This window comes from Lolium perenne, chromosome 1 (assembly GCF_019359855.2).
Source record: "Lolium perenne isolate Kyuss_39 chromosome 1, Kyuss_2.0, whole genome shotgun sequence".
In the NCBI taxonomy this organism is placed as follows: Eukaryota; Viridiplantae; Streptophyta; class Magnoliopsida; order Poales; family Poaceae; genus Lolium; species Lolium perenne.
This window is the reverse complement of record NC_067244.2, coordinates 209,620,489-209,641,357: the sequence shown is the minus strand read 5'-3', so window position 1 is coordinate 209,641,357 and position 20,869 is coordinate 209,620,489. Positions and strand designations below refer to the sequence as shown.

Below are 20,869 nucleotides of genomic sequence, written 5' to 3'. Positions count from 1 at the left end.
CTCCGCAGCGCCCCACAAGCAGGCCACTCACAGCTGGTTTCTTTTGGCTTCCACGCCCCATGCGCCCAACGCCAGTTCCACACGCTGCGCGCATGTCGCTTGTCCCGCAGTTTGCGGCTGGAATCGTGGCCTTTGCTGCTGCCGCAAGGTGGGTGCTGCGAGGGGCGGCCTTGCTACAATGGCCTTACGGGGTTGCTACATTGGGCGGGCCGCCTTGCTATGATCGACGGCCAACCTAGCTACGATGGGCGGAAGTTGGGTGTTGCGAAGGCCAGACCTTGCTACCATGGGCGGTTGGGCTTGCTACAAAGGGAGACCTGCCTTGCTACATGGAGCTCGTGGGCGGCGGCATTTCTGCCAGCGGTTGCCAGCATTGCTACAGACGCACATTGACGTTGCTCCCTGTGTGTGATGGGTGTTGCTACAAACACTTACAATGTTGTTGCTGCATTGACGATGCAGTGTCAAGTTCTCCATCAATGGTCATGGCCAACGGAGGAGCGACACCAGCGTGCACAGATGGGGAAGGCAAAGCCGTGAAGAGGCCTGCTACATCGGCGCGACGGAGGTTCTAAGGCAGCGCCGCACCGGAGATTCTGGCGACGCTGCGACGGGTACTCTGGCAACAGTCGTGGCTGCAGGAATATCGGCGCCGGTGTACACATGGTGGGGAGAGGGGGCAGCGCAAGCGCCATGTGCAGGGCAGTGATGATGTAGAGATAAGTTTCCTCGTTGACTTTTCATCAAACGGTCATGCAAGCCTCCATCGGACGGTCTGGAAGGCGGGGATCCCCGGGGGACGCTCAGCAGGTCCATTACCAGAAACCAAACTCGCTCTAGAAGTCTCCGTTCTGCCTAAACAAAACATTCGTTCCAAGGCTTCGGTGCACGTGCCTCACCAACAAGCCGACCACCAGATACGAGCTGAGACTGAATGGACGATGCGATGAGAATACTAGCTAGGCATCCATTGTAATATTCTTAAGAGCCTCGAATACACAGATGTTACTGCATCCAGGTATATACATGTGTCCGTCCAGACGTGCCACGCTAATACTCCATCGGACACACTACTTGTGGCTTCCTAAAGGAGTTACTCAGTTCAGGAAATCAAGTCTTTGCACAGCAGGAGAAACACCTGCCTAATGCCTTCGACTGATTTCCTTGCAACACCCGAACATTGGCTTAGCTTTAGTGCTCCGACATGTCTTGAGTGACTTCATAGCTTCCCTGCACGTTCCAAGGAGAAGCATCAGAGGTTTGGAATAGCATAACTGTGCCTGACACGTAATTCTTTATGCGCCTTTGCATGACAGTATATTCCTAACCAGTAAGATCTTATCGCATACTACAAAGTTACTAATAATACATGTTACATGTTAGGTAAATTAGAGATGGCATTGGCATGGATAACAGTGCAAAGTGTCATCTTAAATTGTTAACAAACTCATCAGTACTTCACACTGAAGGTTTTGCCCAGGCTCCAGATGTTGGCCAGCTCTGTCACTGAACATGCTTGCAGCGTGCCTGAGGTGTTCAATATATAGCTAATGACGTGTGTGAGATGTGCTGAATCACTTCCAGTCAGCTACCAATATGCAAGATCATCGTCAAAAGACAGCATAACTGAAGAGGCTGGGTTACCGTAGTGCATCCTCAATCTCAGCGTTAACTGGGTCCAACTTGAGTCCATCCAAGAACCGTCCGCTTGCACCCTCATAATCCTGATGATATAAGACCACGTGAACAATCATAAAAAAAATATAGATCAAGAAAAAACAGCTAACAATATTCTATATGTAACCTTCAGTAACATCAGAGCTGCACCCTGCCGGTAACAGGATATTGGCCAGTCAGGCCGGATTTTTCTACATTTATTAGCATCTCGCAAAGCCTTGTCTCCAGCACCCATTTGAAGCCAGCAAAGGCTCCTGTTTGAGAGCAAAATCGCATCACCAGGATCAAGATCCAGTGCCTACATCCAACAAGAAAAATAAACAACCAAGCTTACTGAGATTTTTTTAACTACAGTTGAATTAATTAACTGAATAAGAAAAAATAAGCTAGAGATTTGTCAACACTCAAACAAGAAATCTGCACACTGCTGCAGAGAGATCTATACTAGTCTGCATAAAATACGAATTAGCAGGTCTGGAAAACATTTACTAAATATAGCACAATGTTTTCTATCAGCCTATCCGTTTAGTCTAGTCCTCCCTACGTTTTTAGCCAAGTGCAGCAAAGAAGCAACTCCAAAACAACAGTATATGACAAAAGAATCACAGAAATCCTGATCGCAACCTCAGTGAAAGTACAAGAATATCTCATTTCCCTTCTTCATTATCAAAAAATGAGTATTACGCACCAAATACTGAAAAGAGACATGACCAAAGAAACGAAAATAAAGACTCATAATACAGTCAATTGAGCCCTATTCTTGACAACTCTGATGAAGTTACTGAAAATAACAAATCCGAAGTCTAGGCCCTGGCCCCTGGGTGAGGGCCTAACCTGAGGTAGAAGGAGGCTGCAGGGAGAAACTCTCTCAGCTTAGGGTTACAGAGATAGAAGCACCTTATATAGGTCAGGACTGGGCTGGGCCAGATGGGCCACAACAGAGAACAAGAAGACACCCCAACAGATACACCAACAGTTATCCAACACTCCCCCTCAAGATGGGTGTAAATGTCAATCATCCCCATCTTGGCACAGGCAAGATTACACTCCTTCGATCCTAGTCCTTTTGTTAAGCAATCTGCCACTTGTTGTCCTGATCTCACATAAGCCAATGAGATAATCCCTGCATCAATCTTTTCTTTAATAAAGAATCTGTCTATCTCCACATGTTTAGTTCGCTCATGCTGGACAGGGTTGTTTGCTACGTTTATGGCAGACATATTATCACACCACACTTTCAAGCTTCCTCGCCTTAAAATTTTCAGCTCTCTTAGAAGGTTTCATACCAACAACATTTCACCCAGGCCCTGTGACATAGCTCTGTACTCTGCTTCGGCTGTTGATTTCGAGACAACAGATTGCTTCTTACTTCTCCATGACACCAAATTTCCTCCAACAAAAACACAATACCCTGAGGTGGATCTTCGATCATCTAAGCAGCTAGCCCAATCTGCATCACAATATCCATCTACATTTAGGTGTCCATTACTTTTAAACCACAATCCTTTTCCCGGAGTGCCCTTCAAGTATCTCAAGATTCTTTGAGCTGCTTCCAAGTGTCCATCCCTCGGATCATGCATATAGCGACTCACTACACTCACTGCAAATGATATATCTGGTCTCGTGTGGCATAAGTATATTAGCCTTCCAACAAGTCTTTGATATTTTTCCTTGTCTATGGGTTCTCCAGACTCTGCTGTGATTTTATTATTTTGGTCAATAGGTGTTGAAGCCACTCTGCACCCCAGCATGCCCATATCATCTAAGAGATCCAATGTATACTTTCTTTGAGATAGTGATATCCCTTTTGACGATCTTGCAACTTCTATTCCAAGGAAGTATTTAAGTTTTTCCAAATCTTTCACCTCAAAGGCTTGACTCAAGCATCCTTTCAGTTTTGCGATTTCCGCATCATCATCTCCCGTGATAATAATATCATCAACATACACAGCAAGGATACTGATTTTCTGCTCAGAATGTTTGTAAAATACGGTATGATCTTCATTGCATTGACCATATCCCATGCCACACACCACTTGTCTAAACCTATCAAACCAGGTCCGTGGAGATTGTTTGAGACCATATAGAGATTTCTTGAGTCTACATACCTTCCCTTTAGTTTCAGGTCTGACAAATCCTGGGGGCATCTCCATATACACCTTCTCTCGAAGATCACCATGCAGAAATGCATTTTTGACATCAAGTTGATGCAAGGGTCATCCGAAATTTGCTGCACAAGAGGTCAATATTCTGACAGTGCTCATTTTTGCCACTGGTGCAAACGTCTCATCATAGTCAATGCCATAAGTCTGACTATATCCTCTTGCCACAAGTCTTGCCTTATATCTCTCCACTTTTCCTTCTGCATTTTGTTTTACAGAATAGATCCACTTACAGCCTGTATTCTTTCCTTTAGGGAGATCTGTCAACTCCCATGTTTTATTCTTCTTCAAGGCCTCTAATTCTTCCATCATAGCATTGCACCATCTCGGGTCCAACCTGGCTGCCTTCCAATCCTTAGGAACAGATATAGTTTGCAGTGAAGCAACAAAAGCCCGAAAAGAGGGTGACAATGCCTCGTAAGAAATATAATTTCCTACATCATAGTCATCATAACTCAGTCGCTTTGGGGGGGCAACTTTCCTTATCCCTTTCCTTATTGCAATTGGCAAGTCTAGGCTATTATTGGACTCAGTCTGAGATTGCTCCTCAGCAGAATCTACACTTGTGCTTCCTTGATTTTCATGGCCAATGGGTTGCTCCCCCTGCCCCTGGTCTTGTTGCTCCTCCAGTGCATCTACTTGTTCCCTTTGTACTTGTCTTCTAGAGTACACAAGTGGATTCTGCAGTTATATTTGTGTTGGTACGGGTAGGTGTATCAGGAATTGCAGGAATCTCCGCAACAATAGGAATTTGTTGATGCTGCCGTTGGTCATCATCTTGCTGCTCTTGATCACCATCTTGTTGTTGCTCCCCCTTTTGAGCATCACCAAGATGGTCAAGCCCCTGGAACAAGCCACTAAGATCACTCTCACCGTCATAAAATGGTTCTGACTCGCGAAATGTAACATCCATGCTTACAAATGTCCTCCTGTCAGTGGGACTCCAACACTTGTAACCCTTCTGTCTGGAGGAATAGTCAATAAAGATACATTTGATAGCCCGATGATCTAGCTTGCCAACAGATGGTCTGTGATCCCTTACAAAACATGTACAGCCAAAGAGTTTGGGTGGTACAACAAAGTCATTGTTATTTAGAAGGAGTTGGCAAGGAGACTGCATACCTAGAATCTTTGAAGGCATTCTGTTGATCAAATACGTAGCAGTCATAACTGTCTCACTCCATAAGAATTTGGGAACATTCATGGTAAACATAATAGATCGAGCCACTTCAAGATTGTGCCTATTCTTCCGCTCAGCAACTCCATTGTGTGGAGGAGTGTCAGGACATGAAATCTGGTGCAGTATACCTTGCGAAGATAAGAAAGCAGCAAAAGATTTGTTGATATATTCAGTACCATTAAACATTGAATTGGTTTTTCACATAGGCACAAAAACTCTGAAAACAAGTGAACACTTCATCTTTGTGACGCATAAGATAAATCCAAGTCATTCTGGAATAGCAGTCAATAAAAGTCACAAAGTACTTCATGCCACTTACTGACACAACAGGACACGTCCATACATCAGAGTGCACTAACACAAATGGGGATACACTTCTGATCCCTCTACTAACATAAGAGGTTCGCGTATGCTTAGCATATTCGCAGGCATCACAACATAACTTGGTTTTGTCCACTCCATTCATTACATCAGGAAAAACTCGAAACATTTTATCAAACGCCATGTGGCCCAATCGACAATGATGAACTAGTGCCATACTCTCCTTTCCTCCAACAATCGCAGCAAGCACAGAACTAGCATCATGCCCCATCTTGTCACGATCTATGTGCCAAAGACCTCTATGCCTGGTTGCAGTCCCAATCTTTTTGCTGCTCTCCCTTTCCTGAATGAAAAACATATATCTATCAACTGTTATACGGTAGTCCTGCTGATCAATCAGGGCACTTAGGGATAGCAGATTTACTGGAAAAGCAGGAACATGTAGAACTGATGACAATTTTATGTTGGGTGTACATTGCACCGACCCTTCCCCTTTTATAGATTGTGTTGTGCCATCTGCTGTTTGGATAGTGCCTCTATGTGTGGGAGGATACTGAGTATAAGAGTCAAACTCACTAATGTTCCCAGTAACATGTTTGGATGCTCCAGAATCAAGAATCCAATCTGAATTAGCATTATGAGTGGCTATAGAAACTCGATCAATATTACCTTCATCTTTGTAGACATAGTGAGCAAAGTTCCCAAAGGTTGCTTCATTTTGTCCTTCTTCCTTTGATTGTCTCTGAGGTACTGGTAGTTGGCTCTGAAGCTGCTGCCATATGTGCCTTGGATGATATAGCGTGCTGCTGTCCACCACCCCTGCCATACTGTTGTCCATATGGTTGTCCACCACCCCTGTCATACTGATGTCCATATGGTTGTCCACCACCTTGTCCACCACCTCTTCCATACTGTCCACCACCTCTGCCATCACCTCTTCCTCTGTAGCTTCCTCTGCCATATGTGTATCCTCCTCTCCCCCTACTGGGTGTAGCAAAGGAGGTACACTGATGCTTCAAGTGTCTCTTCTGTCCACAACTATATCAGTCTCTCATCTCTTGTCTCTGGGTAGTGTAGAAGGTCGAATGAGGGACAGAATCGCTTCCCTTTGTCATATTCAGACGCACTTCCTCTCTGGACATAGCTGCAATGGCTTCTTTGAGAGAAGGAGTAGTGGTTTGATGCAGTAAAGCGGCCCTTCTTCCCTCAAAATCTTGATTAAGACCTTTCAAGAACTTCATGACTCGCCGACGTTCAATCCAGCTTGCAGCAGCACTCACACATTCCCCAAGTTCCAGAGGATCAACATGATCTAAATCTCCCCAAAGATGCTGCAACTCAGCCACATATGCCATCACAGTTTTGTTTCCTTGTAGCAAGTCATGCACTTTATCCTCAATCTCAGCAATCAACATAATGTTGCCCTTTCCAGAATAGAGATTTGATAGGGTGTCCCATACCTCTGAAGCTTCCAGATCGGCAGTCCTTCCCGCCGTTGCCCTCACTGCCCCTTGCTCTGATACCATGTGGGCAGAGGTGAGGGCCTAACCTGAGGTAGAAGGAGGCTGCAGGGAGGAACTCTCTCAGCTTAGAAGCACCTTATATAGGTCAGGACTGGGCTGGACCAGATGGGCCACAACAGAGAACAAGAAGACAGCCAAACAGATACACCAACAGTTATCCAACAGACCTTCCTATGACTCAAAATCTTTGATAAAAGCCACCCAGCTCAATGTGAAACTCCTGGTATTTTGGCATATTTTTGCCCAAAATTATAGTTCGGACTATGTGAAATAAGGACACAATCCTTCTGAAAACATATATGCAGTTATGAATCTTAACTTTCATACTGAGAGGTAGGCAAGCCACTACAATGCATGCAACAAAAACTGAAATGTCAGAATTGCTAGATGCGGCAAGAAATATATATGGTGCTTTAATATACCTGACTGAAGAATCCTGCCGCAAGACGATAATCCTTTTTCCTTAAAGAGTCCATGCCTAGTGACATAAGCCCTCCTGTTCTAATTTCCCGTTTAACCATAGGCTCATCCTGAATCATATAGAGTACCAACTAAATCAATACTATGCAGGAGGTATGCATGAAAATATAGACAAAATCTAAACAAATTACTTCAAAATATGCTGTGAAGATATGGGGTAAAAGGATTTAATTACATAAACATATAATTATTATTTTCTCATATTTCTATGACTGCACAAGCATGATGTTTCGAGAACTGGACATAATTTCGTAACATCCATATCAGCGTGGCAATAATACAGATGACTTCCCAGCCTCAGTGCCTCAACCCACCTATGGGAATGGCAGAATGTCATATTTATCAACAACATGATGGTTATTTTCTTTCACCTCACACACATTCTTAGAACTATACTTGCATGAGTGGCGAAGAGGTAAATCTCACATCAATACAAACATCATGATCGGCACCAGCGTCCTCCATCATGCATTTGAAAAAGTTACTTGAAACAACTTTTCTCTCATGGAGAGTTTTTGCAGCATATGCTAAAGCTCCCTTCAAATCTGCACCAGCCTATCACAGAAATAAATGTCACAGATCTGATTAGAGATTGCATGGGTAGCATTTCATAATTTTTGCACTTTCAGGAATGAATGTGACCTTAATGCCACTACCTATGAATACTCTACTGGGTTATTTGGTTTGGCTTGTTATCACCATGCTTGTAGCAACCAAATAGATGGTCACAAGTTTAAAAAAAAGTGGCTCAGAAAGTGTCCAGAACAAAGGGCCACAAATCGCAGTGTCCCACAACTGTTGCCAGTGTTCAAACCAAATGGCAAAAAAGTAAGTAAAAAGAACAATCTCAGTGTGGAAACTAAACATAGAAAACAAAGTGCCAACAAAATTCAAGGATTTGACCAAGCTAAGATGAACGTACAATACCTTAACTAGGAGCATCATACATTCCATTGACTTTGAGCAGCACATGTAGCAGCAATGAGAGGTGTCTCGCCATTTACCATCTTGTTGTACTGATTGGAAACATGAAGATATGAGCTCCAATGGTCAATACAAAGAAAATTGCTTTGGTACATCCTCTAAATGGCACTTTCATACTTTATAGTGCTAAGATTATATGGGTAATTAGACCCTAACGCCATCAAGCACATGTAGTGATCCTGTATTCTAAAGAGAATGCCATGATTACCACCACATAGCACTTATTTGTGATTGTTCAGATGGAATGCAAGCAGCGTGCAGCCTTGGATGACATATTGACCTTTCCTGCTAATATGAATCTGATGCAAAATACACATTAACAATATTAATGGACAATAAGATCCCGTTCTAGTTTATAGATCCAGTCTGTTTCGCTTCAACAAAGATTTGATCATTGGGATCTCGAATTCCAACAGAAACAATGCAGCCATCAAAAAGAAAAATTATTACGACTTGAAATATGGCTCCGGCAAACAGCAAGGAAGAAGATGATGTATGGCTCCGGCAGCGAGAACGATTTTGGAGGCAACAGTCAAACAACTGATTTGGGTAAACTGGACGAGTAGCCACGGAAAAAAATTCCAGATGCAAGATCAAATTGGGTGCATGAAATAGACAGTACTGCCTTTACAACCAAAGGGGTGAGCTTTAGTTTTGACTACTAATCTGAATCAGAAGTCGTTAATCCTTTTAGAGGGGATGTGCCGAAGCAAGCCTCTTCAGTAAAAATTAAAGAGCTCGCATAGCGTACAAAAATACACAATCACATTTTCAATATATAGTTCCGGAACCTTGTAGCTGACTATCAAACAGGTCTAGTAAATATGCAAAAGAACGATTGGATAAAGTAGTTTCATACATGAAAACTGATACTGAAGGAACCAGGAATGACAAGATGTGTGGTATTATCTTGCTTGCATTCCAACAATGGAATTATTTTCGTATAGACCATAGATTTGATAGTATAGCACTATGAATGTAAATGGAATCTCGCATTTTCCAGGAAGTACTTCTATACTTATTACCAAGACACTGTTGAAGAATAGCATTAGAACTACAACATAACTAAGGGCATGAAGAAGCGGAGAAAAATGTACCAAAAATTTTAACAGTTAACTATGCTGAACAAACACCAACACAGGATAGCAACCATACAACAACCAATGAAATGGAGCATGACAACAAGACAGCTGAGGGGAAAAAATGCAGGACACAAGAAATTAAAGTTAAAACGCTGTATGTTAAGCAGTCTGACGGGCAGTACTTCAACTTACATCTGCATTGTAGTCCAATAAAATCTTCATAGTACCATAATGCCCTTCACTAGCAGCAAAATGAAGTGGTGTCCCACAATCAGCTACCGGGTCAACATCAGCTCCTTTTGCAAGGAGTAGTTCTACCATTTGACAATTGTCTGGGAAAAAAACACGAGAACTATTACATAAGAGAAGAGGTCTTTTCCCTCTCAAATGCTCAAGTTTTAGCTTTTGTTTGTTGTGTGATGTAAGGCTTGCTAGTATTTGCTTTGAGCTTGGCTCAATTTACTTTTGTACTAGGTGTAAAATCTGTTTCTGAACATCCGTATGATGCTGTGGTTTCGTTCTAGGAATGGAACCAGGGAGACGGCTCCCTGTCGATCAGAAAAAAAAATCCGGCAATCTTTTGTAAAAAGAGTACACGAGCTTATTACGTAAGATAATAGGTATTTTTATGACTATCTCTTCCATTCATGGAGTCTCCTGGACCTGAGTTTGCCTTGATCCTGTGCTACAAATAAAACCAATAAGGTAGAAAGGAATTAAGGTCAAATCCTTCAGTGGCTAGAGAATTAAGGTAACATTTAATACCAATCTGAAGCGACTGGGCCTTATCACATAGCTTTTGATCCACAGTTCATCAAGTTCTCAGTTGATTACTTTCCAAAAGAGTGATTTTGGGATATACCTCTCCAGTTCAGTAATAGGAGATTAGTGCACAAACCCAGCAACTCCAAATTGATGGATCTAATATACCCCCTCCGATCCATAAACTGTCTCTAATACGAATGTATCTATACATATTTTAGGTCTAGATACATCCATACTAACGACAAGTAATATGAATCGGAGGGAGTACATGCAACAACAAACCCTAGACGCCGCCTAGGGCTTCCCCAAGCACGCAGGCACGCCGGTCCCCCTCCTCCCCTCTGTCCAGCAGCCACGCCGGCGGCCAGAGGAGTAGGGACCTGCTATCTTTCTTTGTTTTCTCTTGTAGGTCATGTTGCCTTTGGTTTTGGTCTCCCTAACGGTGTCAGCAAGGTGGAGGTGGCAATGGCGCGTTGGAATAAGGTCTCTCCGGCCTCTCCCTACCTCAAGGGCCTCTGTTTCAGCGTCAACCAAGGGCCCAAGACGGTTAGCATCGCCAGATCGGTTGGTTCTCTTCAGATCTTGGCAGTTGGTGTGTCTATAGAGGGAAATAGTTGGATGGTTTTTGGAGTGGTGACTTTGACCTCTTCTTTCGCTGTGTTCTGCAGCAAGATCCGGTTTCTTCTACCCTCTGGGTTAGTGGTGAAGGATTGCAAGCCTGTGCGCTGGGTGATGCGCCAAGCAATGTTCGATCAACAACTACTAGATCTTTAGTTCGCGGTGACTGGCTATTGTGGTCTTCAAAGCCTTGTATGACGTGCGTTTGCAGGTGTCCCTGTCCCTTTCTGCTTGTTGAGTGCACTTTTCATTCTCCGGAGGACGAAGAGCGGCCAGTATGATTTTCTATGTAATTTTATTTGTTATTGGTCGTTTTGCATCTTGTTGTCTGTCGCTTGTACTATCTTCTGTTTTCCTTAATAAAGATGCCCTTTGGGTGTCTTTTCTTAAAAAAGAAATAAACCACAGAGTATCATGAGGAAAAGATTCCTGCATAGTGGTATGCATTAAGTTATTCAAATGAGATTCCCTCTATATTCACAATTAGGTGACATTTTCAGGACATTGGGCAAAAATATAAGTGTTGCTTGAATGGCCACTATACCAATGTTAACTATTCAAAAATGTGTTTCTACTTCCTAGTGTTGCAATACATGCATCACACAGTAATGCTTGGCTAATGACTGCACATAAATATATCGATGACTTTTGACTACAAAAAACATGTGCAAGAGTATTACAGCTAAGGGTATTATCTTAATACTACCAAACGTTCTAGTTGGAAACCCAATATGTCATACAATCTCAAACAAGCCACTGAGTCTAAAACAGCATGCACTTCCGAACAGAAGGACTTGTCAGGAAACTTAACTGTCGGAGTCGGATTGAATATAATTTATTAACACAAGCAAAATGCTAGAAAAAACGAAAATAGGTCCAAGATATTAATACCACATCACACAATAACACAGTTTTCAAATTGAGAAGATATTTAAAAAAATTGCATTGCACAGATGCACACCAGAGATGTGTGTTCATAGAGGTAGACCTGATAGTGCAGCAGAATGTAACAGGGAAAGCCCATCATGACTGACTTTGTCTTGATTAGCCCCATGATTAAGAAGATACTTGGCAGTACCCACATCGTTACTGTGTATTGCGAAAAACAGAGGTGTTCTACCTATCAAGCAGACAAGCATAACCATAATTAGATTATATCAAAGCACTTCTGGGCATAGCAAAGAAATAAGACCTTTTCAATATCAAAGCATGTCTTGTCTCCAAAACCATACAACCAGAGAAGTTCCGTAACACTGCTCTGAGAGCATCAAATTTAGAAATATCTCTCAGCGAACATATACAAAGTAGACCTATGGGATTTACATACAATATGGAGTGGGATGTCAGAACAATGCTTCAAATTTCGATATAAGACTGCCAAAAATATGAATAATGAGACGAATACTCGGAATTGGAGCATACATATGCAGATTTGCAGCTAAGTAAATAACCAAACAATCCTGAAATGAAGAATAGTTTCACCTCCAGGGGTAGCCTAATTATATGGGACATTCTTACGTAGAGTATTACCATTTATATCAAAATTAAGCCTGGGTGATTTCACATGATAAATCAGAATTCTATCAAAACTAATCCCAAGTGATTTCATATAAAGCTACACGATCGTGAGTTAGCACAACAGAATGTGATAAATCACAGTTCTATTCTGTGTGGTAAATAGTAATGCTACATTGTTTCATACCAACGTGGATAATTTTCGCAAGCACAAATCGATCATATATTCGTATAATTGACCTACAGATCTAGGAATCGATGTAAAGAAAAAAATTAGGCGATGCGTGAAAAAAAAACATTAATTCCAGCATTGAACTCACCACAAATGTACAATACCATTTTGTAAACTTTGACAAACCTACGAAGAATGTGTGTGAGTGATCCTAAAGCAAGAAATTGGAGTTCCAAAGTGAGATGGACCTTTCTTGTCGACCACATCCACGTCCACCAGCAGCTCCTCGACCAGGTACTTGCACACATCCAGGCCCCCACCTTTGGCTGCGGCGTGCAGCGCACTGAAACCTTCCAGCTCTCCGGCATCTTCCACCCTCAGCGCCTCAATCGCCTCCTTGGGGCGGCCCCTGCCCATGTCCAGCATCACCACCAGCGCTGCAACGGATTGGACCCAAAATAAAAATCCAGCACTCAGGTGTCACGACGGCGTCGTCAGGATCGGGTCGTCACAATCAGGCACCAGGACGGAAATCTGGGACGGGGGAGGGGGAACCGTACCCTTGAAGATGGGGAGGTCGCCGTCGCAGGCCGCCTGGAACACCTTGTTCAGCATCGGGCCACCGACTGCGGCAGGAGGGGGGCGGAGTTGGGATTTGGGTCGGGATTACGGGTAGGGAATGGGCTGTGGAGAGAGGCGCTTACCGTTGTAGTGGACATGGGGCTGGGAGCACGCCGACGCCATGGCGCCGGTAGAAGGCGAGGAGATTGTAGGGTTTTGGGCGGGGAGAAGGCAGGGTGGGACGGAACCGAAAAGAGCAGCGATGAAGATGAAACGAGAGCCTGTGTCTTGTGTTTTCGTTTCTTTTGATGAAATTAGGACAATTAAGAATGTTTACAACAAAGTCGTTGTAGTATAGTGGTAAGTATTCCCGCCTGTCACGCGGGTGACCCGGGTTCGATCCCCGGCAACGGCGATTTTTTCTTTTTTGTTTTCGTTTTCTCTGTTTCGAACATCGCATTTCGGTTTCATTTAGGGCATCTCCAACCGGCTGACTCAAACGGACACGCTGGGTCGTCCGTTTTGAGCCGTTTGCGTGGCCATCCGGACACGCGGACAACGCCCCGCGTCCGCGTGTCCGTTTGGGTCGCACGCGGCGCCCAACGCGGCGACCCAAAGAGACGCCATGTGGTTCGTCTTCGTTGCGCGGCGCTGCGCCATGGCAGGCCTCGACGGGACAGCCATGGTGGGCGGTGGAACGCGCGGGAAAGATCCCGCGCGCACCAAGGTTCCCGCGCGCGCGAAAACGCCATTGGCACGCGCTCGCGCCCAAGTTTCCCGCCAGACCGCCGGCTATAAAAGACGGCGGCGGTCTCACACAGACCGCATCACCTTCATCTCCCACTCCACCTTCTCCGGCAGCCACTCCACCTTCTCCGTCGCCATGCCGCGCACCCTGCAGGCCACGTGGGCCAAGCTCTCCCTCGCCGTCCGGGCCAGGTTCCCGCGGACGGAGGAGGAGGAGCGCGCGGACTCGCGGTGGGTCGCCGGCGACGAGCGCTCCGCGTCGCTGCCGAGGCGGCGGCAAAGAAGGCAGGCGACGCCGAGATGGTGGAGGCGGCCGCGGACGGGCGGCACGAGACCGCGGACGGGCCGGTACGAGGCCGCCGAGGAGGGCGGCCGCCGCGGAGGAGCCCGTCGATGAGGAGGACCTCGCGGCGGCGAATATCAACGCCGCCATCGAGGAGCGTCTCGCCGATCTCACGCGCGTGACGAAGGAGCACGAGGCCACCGGCGGGCCGGCCGCCGCCGATTAGGCGACCTCCTCGACGTAAGAACGAGCCGATCGCTATGCGAGCAGCTCGTCACCTCATCCGTGATGCCCTCGCCCGAGCGGCGCGCCCGGGAGGATGTCGCGTCGGCGGAGCGCGGCCGGCAAGAGCGCATGCGCCGACGGCGAGAGAACCACGAGGCCCAGGGCCCCCGCTCGCGTCCGCTGGAGGCGCGCACCGCCGTGGAACGCGCCGCCTGCAGAGCTTGAGGTATGCGGGAAGCGGATGGTTCCGCGCACCGAGAGCGGAGCGCGAGCGCGCCCGAGGTGCGCGGCGAAAGGAGGAGGATGAAGGCCTCCGCCGAAGCCGCCGCCGCCGCCGCGCCACCCGGCCGGTAGCCGAGTGGAATCCTCACGCGTACAGGCCACCCGCGTCGAGTGAAATCCACGGCCCCGACGGCGAGTCGGCGAGGAGACGCCGGCGAGGCCGCCGGCCCCGTACGTAGTAGGATAGAAGTAGTAGTTAAAAAAAATTGTAATTGGGTTCTTTTTAATGAAAAAAACGTTTATGTCTATGACACGCGGGCCAGGGGCGGACAAGGGGCGGACGCGAGCGACCAGCCTTTCGCGTCCGCGGCCACGCAAACCCGGCCCAGATTTGGGCCGGGTTTGCGTCGTTCCGGATGCCGCGGCCATCCGTTTTAGGGATGGGTCCGCGCGCTGGGCCGGGTTTTTGTCCGTCTAGACCCATCCGGACGCGCGGGCGCGGGATGGGTCGCCCCGTTGGATGGAGATGCCCTTATGTAACCAAACTTGCGATGGTGTCCCTGCTGCCACCACGATCGTGCTAATGATCCTAAGTGAGAGATGTCCGGGACAGTTTTCAGCAGAAACGACAAACAGTTCAAGATCATAATTTCATCTCGCGGTATTTGACACTTCGGTTGGAAATTGGAATCTCATGTCGTCTCGTCTAAATGGTCATCTTGTGATAGCGAGTTCAAACTTCAAACAGTTGGTCCTAGCATCTCCGAAAAATATTCATTCAGTCTTGCTCTGGGGGAAGTAACGGCGGGAGCTGTACGAGACTATACTGCCTATGCTACAGACATCTGCGACTACAACTGTGCAAGTACACAGTAGTAGTGAATACTGCACAGTAATAGAACTGATGCGGGATAATATCCAGTCAGAATTACTGAATGTGAGACCTCCAGAGATCAACCTAGTGAGTGTTCAATTCTAAAAAAATTATAAGGCGACTCGACTTAATTCTTATTTTGAATTCGACGATCCAATTGAAAATCCTTCAGAAGTGCCGTCTCGCATATATAAATGGACCTGCAAGCTATGGATACGCCGTCAGTACAGTTTTAATGTTGGTCCCGAGACCGGACTCCCGGGCTAGCTAGTTTCTTCTCCATAGTGCCATCCTTCTTTGATCATGGTCGAGACAGCCTAATCCTTGCCCGAGATTCTACTGTCTCCTCGCCTCTTGTTTCAGTTCGTGGTTAATGTCACTGCCACACGATCAGCTAGCCTGCCACCTCGACGCCGTATCCTGTTCATAACATAAATGGGAGACGTCGTGTACTAGCCACGGAACATCAAGCCCGAAGCAGCACTAGCAAGTACCGGTGCCGCTTCATCGTGCTTCGCCGTAAATTCAAGATCGATCTGCAGACTGCTTAGTACTGCTGCTACGATGTTGAGTGCAGGCAAATCTCCAGCCATTATAGACGGCGATGCAGTGTGATGGTACATTGTATCTTTTTACTTAATTGGTCTGGTCCAGTGGCTAGCTGCACAATGTCTGAATTTATGGAGATGCAGGAGTTCTTCCTCCTTCTAGTAGTATCTCCTCTCCTCTCCTAGCACTGCATTGATCTGATTTCATAGATGACAGATCGCACGGCCCTGGGCAATATAACTCGGTAGACTGCTCTTCTGAACACTGAGCTACATCATGATCTCTGTTTCTTTGCCGATTGCCATTAGTTTCTGGGATATCTTGGCTCTGTCTCATGGACTCATGGATTTCATCACGATCCAGCTTATGCCTCCTGTGCTGAACCGCTGCAGGGTTTTGGAAATTGCCCATGCTTATGTTTTCTAGTGAAAACCTGACAAAATCAGTCAAGCAGGCTTGTATGTGAATTTTCCCAATTCGCCTTCTCACTCATTATATGCTTCTGCGGTGGTACTGGTTAGTTGTTTTAATCTGTCATTTTGTAGAACAAGTGAACATGGTGGCAGCTAGACAGGCTGAAGAGTAGGTCTCAAGCCTCCTAATTTCCTAAAGCACTTTGTTGGAAAGAAAAGTTTAAGTACTCGCTCAAAGACTAGATGGACTGATTGATGCTAGCATACCAGTGCAGTATGTGCCTTGGTACTTTGTTAATATCACAGTGGGAGTGACACCTAGTCCTCTTAGCATACCAGTGCACCATCTTGCTTTAGTTCAAGAACAAATGTCACACCCCTACTACTCTTTCATCAGTAAATATGAGCTGATGATGCATGCTGCTGTGTAGGGTCAATGCTCGGTGGGACTTGTGTCCGTGGACCCCAACTGTGGATGTTGGATAATATAGGAAATTTTCAGACATGATAGAGATCTCTGTTCCTCCAGGGACCATGGGGCATGGATGGGCCGAGTGGAAACAGCAGGAAGCAGCTTAAAATACAGCACACTTTAGGGTTGATATACTTAACAGAGTAGGTGGTGCTTTGTGGTGGCTAAGCACCTTAAAATTATTTCCCTAGATTCCTGCTATGTACTTTTGTTCTTCTTTAGTACGTACTAAATAAATAAACACTTGGGCAGTTGTGCTTACCACACTCAAATATTGCCATGTCATTTCCTGTTTTCCAAAAGCATATCCTTAATTAAGATCATATAAGAGAAATGGCTGATGATTTCCTTTTTGATTTATTATAAGCAATGGTAAGAAAATTGGTAATCATTACCCGCTCGGTCGGCCAGAAAGTAGCGATCAATCGAAATTCAAACAATTAACTGATTTATTCGGTTAAATCGGTGCAACCTACACAAATTAGCGTTTAAAACAATATATATAAGAAAGAAATAGTATATGATGCCCGATCCTACTTCTCTAGATCCCAAAAGCCTAAAATATGTACGCTTCTCTTTTTTTTACCTAATCTCCAAGGTCAAGCGACTTAGAATCCACCAACGGACACCATGTTTCTACCTACCACTTCTCCTCCTCTAACCTTCGAAGTTTCTCTTCTTCCACCACCTACCTAAGGTATAATCTCTCTTACACCTCAACAACCTATCCAATTGAAGGTGGCCTCGAGCTCCCGGACAAGCTCCTCAAAGTGGTTCATCTCCTGTATTTGGGGTTTGGTTGGCAACAACGAGGAACTGGTTCAGCGAGGGCAAGGCATTGGTTAGCGACGGCGGGAATCAAGTTGCTGGAGGTGAGAATCAAGGGGGAGCTTCACTTACAAATATGTTGGTTTCGGTTGGTTTTACCAAAGTTACTTAGAATTAGCGATTTAGAAAAGAAGAAAGAAAAAAGGGCAATGTGAAGTGAAGCTTCTTCGCCCACACTTTCTCCCCTGATTGCTGTACGATAAAGACCACGAAAGCAAAGCTCCCAAAGAGCACACACGCATGTGACATGTTCCGTTCCATAATTGGAACTCACGATCATAACCCACCAAAGACGCTACTCTGGCATAGTGCACCCTCTCTCGACCGACGGAAACACGCCACCAGCAAACACGTCAGCTACAATGCCCACTCACGTACGTACACGCATCAGGCATCACGCATAGGAACACTACTGCTACGAGACAATCCATTCCGGGCCAACACCTTCGGTTACGATCCTTCGCCATCTCTCCCCGTGCGACGCGATGGTTGTAAGGTGAATCATGGCGGCCTGCCTTTTCCACGTCCGCCCATCGATCTCGACGTGAGTTTGGGGGAACATAATGATCCATGCACCCGAGAGCAAAATGATGGCGACGACGCACGTCTTCGATCGGCGTCTTCCCTCTCCCGAACTTGACCCCATTTTGCCACGTTCTCCCTAGAGGATCGAACGAGGATGTGGGAGCATCGATGTGTACTGGAGTGGAGCTACATGTCGGCAGTCTCTCAGGCCCCGATTCGTCGCTTTTAGTTTGTGAAGAAGCTAAGCAAGTGAGCTCCGTGTCATTCGGCGGTTTTGGTTAAATTAAAAACAATGTTCCAATCAGGGTCTCACTCTTTTTAATTACAGAGTACAAGATGTTCAAAATATTGTAATGTGAACTGAAATGTACGTGAGTGGCTATTTAAACTGAAATAAGTGAATAGACACGCTGAAATGCGTCTAGATACAATGATACACACTACGGAACCAGTCAAGGTGCCGACGGCCAGATCCTGTGCCGACGGCAAAATATCGGGGCCGTTGGCACAAGACTCATTCTGGCCAGGTCAGCAGGTCAGCCGTCGGCACATGAAGGTCTGTGCCGACGGCAACCGTCGGCACAGTTTCGACCGTCGGCACAGCCTCTCCGCCGTGACGGCGAGCTAACAGTGTCAGGCTTATGCCGACGACTTTGCCGTCGGCATATATTTCAGCCCTGTGCAGACGGCAAAGCCGTCGGCATAGCTATTTTCCATTTTACCACATTAATCTTAAAAAAACATAACTAAATCATTATAATTCAGAAAAATACAAATAATATATCAAAATTTTCAGAAAAATAAGTTCTATCTTGAAAAAATATCAAACTTGAAATATTTAAAATGAAAAAGATCTTCATGCCCGCCGTTTTGAATATAGTTTGAAACGGGTATAAAAAATTCGAAAACGATCCAAACAATGTGAAACCTTCGCGTGGTGTCATATTATGTGTCATAGTTGCAAGAAAAAATATTAAAGTTGGAAAATTACGAACATCACAAAAAATCCTTCACAAAATGAGCTATCATGTTCGAGGTTTCAAGACATTTAGGTCAAACGACCATGTTATGGATAGAATCGCTGCATAGTTTGTGGTAATATTCCCATATTGTGCTTATATGTGCATATTGGGATGTCTTACAATATTGCAGGAGGAAGTTTTCCATTTCATCGCACGAAAAATCCATTTTCCATTTTTAAGGTGCCAAAAACAGGGTGTTTTGTGAAGCAACCACCAAATTAAAGATTCACATTGGTACCAACACATTTAAAAAAAATACTAGACCAACTAAGATGCAAAATTTATCAATCGGTGTATCTGAAACCTTTCTGTCCACCCCTCATGAAAAATACAAATTTCTGCCGAATCGGCAGGAGGCCGACCAGATTTGAACTAAATGTACATGATATATTGCTCAAGATTTTTTGTAAAAATCATTTTTAGATTCACAACATGCTATTTCATCAGAGATCCGGTGCAAGTTTTGTAGAGATTCGTTGCATAGAAAACAAAAAAATTCCTACCGCGAGAACGCAATCCAAGCCAAGATGCAATCTAGAAGATGGGAGAAACGAGGGGATGAACGAGACTAACCCTTGAAGATTTCCAAAGCCTATAAGAATAGGCTCTTATTGCTGCGGTAGACGATCACTTGCCGCTTGCAAAATCGCGTAGAAGATCTTGATCACGGTGCCACGATCGGGCAGCACCTCCGTACTCGGTCACACGTTCGGTGTTGATGACGACGTCCTTCTCCCCGTTCCAGCGGGCAGCGGAAGTAGTAGATCCTCCTCGGAATCCCGGCAGCACGACGGCGTGGTGGCGGTGTCGATGGAGATCTCCGGCGGAGCTTCGCTAAGCATATGCGGGAGAAGTAGTGGAGGAGGGGTGCTAGGGTTTGGGGAGAGGGGGTGCCATGGGCGCCGGCCTCAAGGGGGCAGGGGTGGTGCGGCCAAGCCATGGGCTTCCCCCTCCCTCTCCTCCTCATTATATAGGTGGAACCCCAAGGGTTTGCCCAAAGTCTTCGAATAAGACCCCAACAGAAAAACTGCCTTATGGACGAAACCTAGAGGGACAGGGACTCTCCCCTTTCCCCCTTTTCTTGGCCGGCCAAGGAGGTGGAGTCCACCATGGACTCCACCCTCCCACTTGGTTGGCTGGTTAGGGTTTGTGGAGTCCCTCCGGGACTCCTCCTTCCATAGTGATTTATTTCCGGATAATTTCTAGAAACCACCTCCATAAATTCACCGGATCATTTCCAAACTTGGAAAGTGACTTCCTATATATGAATCTTATTCTCCGGACCATTCCGGAACTCCTCGTGATGTCCTGGATCCCATCCGAGACTCCAAACAAAACTTCGAACTCCATTCCATATTCCATATCTACTTAAACGACATCAAACCTTAAGTGTGTCACCCTACGGTTCGCGAACTATGTAGACATGGTTGAGACTTCTCTCCGACCAATAACCAATAGCGGGATCTGGAGATCCATAATGGCTCCCACATATTCAACGATGACTTAGTGATCGAATGAACCATTCACATACGATACCAATTCCCTTTGTCACGCGATATTTTACTTGTCCGAGGTTTGATCATCGGTATCACTCTATACCTTGTTCAACCTCGTCTCCTGACAAGTACGCTTTACTCGTACCGTGGTATGTGGTCTCTTATGAACTTAT

General features: G+C 45.6%; 1 non-coding gene and 1 pseudogene across 1 annotated transcript; one reads left to right on the top strand and one right to left on the bottom strand.

Annotated features, from left to right (window-relative positions):
* Positions 1–931: 931 nt before the first annotated feature.
* LOC127322595 (E3 ubiquitin-protein ligase KEG-like) lies at positions 932–13,339 on the bottom strand (annotated as a pseudogene).
* Positions 13,340–13,383: 44 nt separating this feature from the next.
* Positions 13,384–13,455, top strand: TRNAD-GUC (transfer RNA aspartic acid (anticodon GUC)). Its single transcript has one exon. It is a non-coding gene; the product is annotated as a tRNA-Asp (tRNA).
* Positions 13,456–20,869: the final 7,414 nt, after the last annotated feature.